General features: G+C 45.8%; 1 pseudogene; it reads right to left on the bottom strand.

Annotated features, from left to right (window-relative positions):
- Positions 1-1,568: 1,568 nt before the first annotated feature.
- LOC119316882 lies at positions 1,569-5,303 on the bottom strand (annotated as a pseudogene).
- Between the last annotated feature and the right edge of the window lie 513 nt (positions 5,304-5,816).

Below are 5,816 nucleotides of genomic sequence, written 5' to 3'. Positions count from 1 at the left end.
TCTGTATTAATGGTGCGGCCAAGCGGCCGCACCCTCCATCCTTGCCACAGACACAATCCTCTCTCTCCGCCCGCATCCTCGACGCCGCTCTGAGTCCTCAGAGCCGTCAGTGTTTGAGGATGCCGCCGAAGCGCCCCATCGGAGGGAGTGGCGACGCCGAGGCTGCTGAAGCACCGGAGCACGACGTGAATATGGAGACAGAGGTTTCCGTCGTGCCGGCGAGGTGGAGAATGAGGCTGCCAACAAGCGGAGACGGGTCGAGAAAGAACCGCAAGCGACTCCAGCAGGCCTAGACTTCATCAACAACCTCCCCGATGATATGTTGAGAGTCATCATATCCCTCCTCCCAATCAAATATCGGGTGAGGATAGCCGCCCTTTCCCGGCGGTGGCGCCCCCTATGGCTCCTCACCCTTGTCGACCTCCTCGACGCTCACGAGCTCTGCCATGGCTATTGCCAAAGTATGGATGCGTCTCCTAGATTCTCGGCAGTCACCATGGCCCAATCAAAGGCCTTATCACGGGCAAGTTCCGTTCCAATGGCAAGGACCGAGCCAAGCTTGACGAGTGGTTCCGATCCCCCTCCATAGATCAGCTTGAGAAGTTCAGTTTTAATGATGGGCATATGCGCTTGCTGCCAACGTCTGTGCTTCGCTTCGCGCCCACGCTGCACCTCGCCAAGTTCATGAATTGCCATCCCCCCTAATGATGTGCCCGCTCTTTTTCTACCACGACTAAAGCACCTCGAGCTCGTCACCGTCTGCATCCCAAAGGATGACATTAAGCGCCTGCTCCGCGACTGTACTGCACTCGAGTTCCTTCGTCTTCAGGCGATGAATTGGTCGAGTACCTTGCACATCATCTCCAGGACTCTCCAGACCATTTATGTGTGTTGCTGGTGCTGCAATGAGAGATCACAAAAGATGGACCACAATATGGTCATTGAGGACATACCTTCACTTGAGAGATTACTTTACTTGATCAATAAGGTCCAACAAGAATCAATGTTATTTCTGCGCCGAAATTGACAGTGGCGGGCTACTCGTCTGTCAAATACTACTACTTTCAGGTACAACAGTCGCCTTATACCTCTCCTTCTTGATATCAACATTATTTCTAGTTTTGAAGATGTATGTTCGTCTGTCATCCAGCAAAGTTTCACCCAGATTCTGGGCATAGTGAAGGTCTTGGCACTAGAATCTGTCGGCCCTAATTTGGACCAAATTGTCAGTTGCCTGAGATGGTTTTCGTGCCTGAAGAAGCTATATATCGAGGTGATGTTCCTTTCCTGTTAAATGTTAACCATAAGGGAGTTCAATTTTTTGTACCTTTTATTTACAATAACAATGTACTATGATTTCTGAAGGAATTTTGGAGGATTTCAGGACATCGTCTCAGCTCATCCGAATGAATTCCCACTAAACAAACAAGGGAATAAGCACATCTCTTAAATTCCCACATCTCAAACAAGGGATTGGAAATTAAATGTCGTGTCCTATATCTAATCTCGTCACAACTCCCTCGTCTAAATTTTCATTCTCCTTCAGAAAAGTACCAAACACGAATTCGTACTGCTGCACTATGGCAGTATGGCCCAAAATCCAAGACATCACGAAGCACATACATGCGACATTGCAATTCTTAACAAGTTGGATGTAAAGGAAAATTAAGTGTGGCTCGTGTTACAAGCCCCTTGCACAAATCACATAATTCATCACTACCACACCATGAACAGAATAGGTTCCACCCGCAAAAAAAAAGAAAAAAAAAGTACATCCGAATCTAAAATGTTAAGATATCTATTTATAAGGGCACAAAGACGATATGTTTTAGAATCGTCACAGATGCAGTTCACGCCAGGGTTCTTGAATGCTCGCTGATTTCTCAACCCGTCTCAATGACAGTTTCTTTGGAGAACTCCAAGTTGATGTGCTTGGCTACGTGATCTCCCACGCACTGCAGCACCTGGAAGTAACAATAGGCAGAGAGATTAGGTGAGCAAACAGGCACTGGAATCACAGGTATGTCGAGAAAGTCAACTTGGATAGAAAATTGTCAGGGGGTAGCACAAACAAACTTATGTAACAAACCAGACAGAATTGCCGTAAGACGAGTTCTTTCACAGCAAACAAACACTTTTTAGTATATAATTTTCTACTCCCTCCGTTCCTAAATACTTGTCTTTCTAGGCATTTCAACAAGTGACTACATACGGAGCAAAATGAGTGAATCTACACTCTAAAATATGTCTACATACATCCGTATGTAGTAGTCATTTGAAATGTCTAGAAAGACAAATATTTAGGAACGGAGGGAGTATTCAATATGGGTGGTGTGCATTGTGGTTTGTGAATTATTGCTCCATAGAAATATCATGGAGTTCAAATTCTTGTACAATTATAATACCACATATAAAACTAATAAACAAACCATTAGTTGACATTAGAGTAAACCTTCACAAACATCACTACACTCTTGCTTTCTATTTGGAAACAAGATGACATCAAGACTTTTCCTACTCAGTATACAACTTTTATATAGTTCAGCAGGTTCCAACATTAATGGTAGCTTCAAGGTAGCAGACCACATGTAAGCTTTTCACGACTGCAACCTAGTATGAAGTAGCTCTTAAATTTGCCACTAAAATTACCATAGCAATTTCCCGTTTCCTTTATTCTGTATGAAGTACCATTACTTTCCATGAAACTCCAGTAAAAGATAATGAGAAAATACAAAAATGGAAAGGGAAGTTGTACCTCAAGGTCAGAGTCTGAAGAACTTTTGCCTTGGTGCTGCCCACCTGATGTGACAAGAACTGTGGGTATCTTCAATACCCGCACTATTTCCAGCAAACATTGTATTGGTTCACTACGTATTTGCAAAGATGGGGGAGGTTTAATACTTCCATCAACCAACAAGTGAGTAAACTCATTTGATGCCCCTATTTCAGCAGCGTGAAGTGTAGTTAACTGCCCAGTTTTGGTTGCATTAACCATTCCATGGAAACAGCCTGATGGTCTTGTGATGAATGGTACAATCAGAACGGGCTGGATGGAGGGAGCTTCAGAAGAAATCAATGCTAAAATCTCATTCATAGCACATGCAGCAACAGGAGGCCTATAGTCAGGCAGAACAAAAAAGGACACCTGCCAAAAATTAACAAGCTTGAATGTAGCTTGGATGTGGCGTCCCCATAAGCAGCTGTTTAAAATTCGATTTTAGTTGCAAGGAATAATGTTCCATGTCATAAAAAATAGGCCAAAAATATATTCAGTTCTTCATTAGCAAATGATCATCAAAGATGTGAAAGCCAATAAAAAGCCTTTTCCATAGGCAATGGAATACCACAAGTTGTTCCATTATTAGCATGAACTTACAGTGATAGTCAAATGGTATAAGCTAATTTTGAGCATTACATCCATGAAAAGAAGGGGAGCCCTGGCGCAGCGGTAAAGTGAATCTTGCAGAAATGTAGGAAAAGGCTGCATACAAAAGATCTGAAGTGGTCGGACCCTTCCCCGGACCCTGCGCAAGCAGGACCTACATGCACCGGGCTGCGGTTTTTTACGTCCATGAAAACAGAACTCTGTGCTAAATCATACTCTGAACTAATGTATCAAAGTGAAGTCATGGAAGTAAGAACATGGCCAGGGACAGAGCACAGCAACAAGTTGCTAAGGTTGCGGCAATGAAAGCATATGCTGGACCTAAAGAAGAATGACACTCCACTCCAAACACTTAGATAAAATCGCACGATCAAAATCATACTCTGTTTCTCAGCAGCTAAGAGCATCTCTAGCAGACCCCTTAAACCGCGGAACTGAAAACGCGGTTTTCAGTTCGCGGAAAACGCATTTTAAGGGTTGGTTTGAGCTGCGGCCGAACAAACCCCTCAAACTTAAACTGTAAAACCGAATACTCGCTTATATTTTTTCCCCACGTCTTCTTCCTCTCGGCCGTGTCCACGGTCAGCTAGCTCGCTCCCACGAAGCCGGCAGATAGCGCATAAAAGGGCCAAATACGGAGCCGCCGGCGTCCAGGACGACTTGCACGAAGCTAGCTAGCTCGAATCAATCCAAACGGCCAAATATGGAGCCGCCGTCGCCGTAGCTAGCTCGAATCAATCCAGGAGCTAGCTAGCTAGCTAGCTGAATCGATTGAGCGGACGGAGTCGCCATAGCTAGCTCCTCTGTCGGGAGAGACGCGGGCGGGCGGCCGGCGGCCGGGGGCCCGAGGCGGGTGGGTGGCGTCCGGTGCGGCGTGGAAGGCGGACACGGACGGGTCATGGAGATCTTTCCGTGGCAGTTGGGCTCCCGCCAACTTCTTTCTCCCAATACAGGGCACCGTAGAAGCGGACGCGGAAACTGTGTTTTTGCAGATCGGGAGTTGTTTTTTACCGCACCCCTTAAAAAAACTAAAGGTCAAAGGTGTATAAGGTGTCTGTTCGGGCTACTTCTTCCGTCCAAAACTGAAAACTGGCGGTTATTTTACAGTTCGGTGGGATATAAGGGGTCTGCTAGAGATGCTCTAAGTTTTCTCTGTCTCCAAATTACACTCACTGGCTCAGCAGATCAGCCCACCAAACACTTAAAGATGACATAACTTCCCAAGTTTCTGAACCCAACTGCTACACATTGCTCAACAGTTCAACAACTTGGAAAATTACACAGTTTCTACATTACCACATAAATCATCTTTCAGTTGAACTGGCGTTGGTCTGAAATATCTAACTGAAATCATGCGATCTCCTATGCGACAGCTCAAAGGGGAGAAGCTGATCTCCCAACAAATGTTTGTTCAAGGAAGCGTAGTCCTTTTATTCCAACATAAAAGGCTTTCCGTTTGGTTATATATGTAGTTTTGTAGCAAACGAATTGGATCTGTGAGATGGCGAGAAAACCCGCTTACCTGAGGAGAGCCACTGGAGTCAGAGAAGCTAACGAGCTCGCCAGAGGCCTTCTCGCCGTTGAGGCCGTACTTATCGAGAGGGAGATCGAAGGGCGAGGAACCCCTGCAAGGACATCCACCGATCAAGGGTAAGCTGACAGAAGGTGCACGTTTTTGGATGGTCTAGGTTAGGGTTTTCCGGGGCAACGGAACCTCGTGAGCCCCGGCGACGGCCGGAGCGCGTCAGCGAGGGCTGCGCCGTAGCCCGCGGAGTCTCGGACGAGGACGACCACCCTGGAGGCTACCCTCATGGCCGCCACAGATAATCGATGGGACGGGGAGGAGTGAAGAAGGCTTCCTGGACTCGAGTTTTTCTTCGTCAAAGAAGCAACTCTGCAATCGACGACTCAGGGAAGAAGCAAAGCTAGACAAGATCGATTTGGGCCTTAGTGTGAAAGAAAACGATCAATTAGGGCCTTAGTATTTCATGGGCCGTCCGTACGAAATCAATGACTTTGGATTACCGGAGCAACTACTCCATCCGTTCTAAATTACTCGTCGCAAAAATGATGTATCTAGAATTAAAATACATCTAAATACATCCATACCTACGACAAGTAATTCGGAACAAAGGGAGTAGTTGACAAGCGTTGCCTCACAACGATCATTTGCGGGTGGGCTGAGAGCGCGCTATTTGACGCACTCTCAGCCGCCTCCACGTGTCGTCCTCTGGCGCTCCTTCAGGATTTTTTTAATTTCCGCGTGTGTTTTCGGTTTTTTAAGCGGGTATTTTATGGATTTTTTCGACTGTTCAGTTTTTCACCGGTTTTCCTTAGTTTTTGGATCAAAAAAGTTTTAAAAAGAATTTTTTCGTAAAAAAACACGTTTTTTTCTTCCACGAAATGCACGGTTTTGTTTCTGCGAGAGACA

Source organism: Triticum dicoccoides, chromosome 6A, assembly GCF_002162155.2.
Source record: "Triticum dicoccoides isolate Atlit2015 ecotype Zavitan chromosome 6A, WEW_v2.0, whole genome shotgun sequence".
Lineage (NCBI taxonomy): Eukaryota > Viridiplantae > Streptophyta > Magnoliopsida > Poales > Poaceae > Triticum > Triticum dicoccoides.
This window is presented reverse-complemented; position numbering and strand designations above follow the sequence as displayed.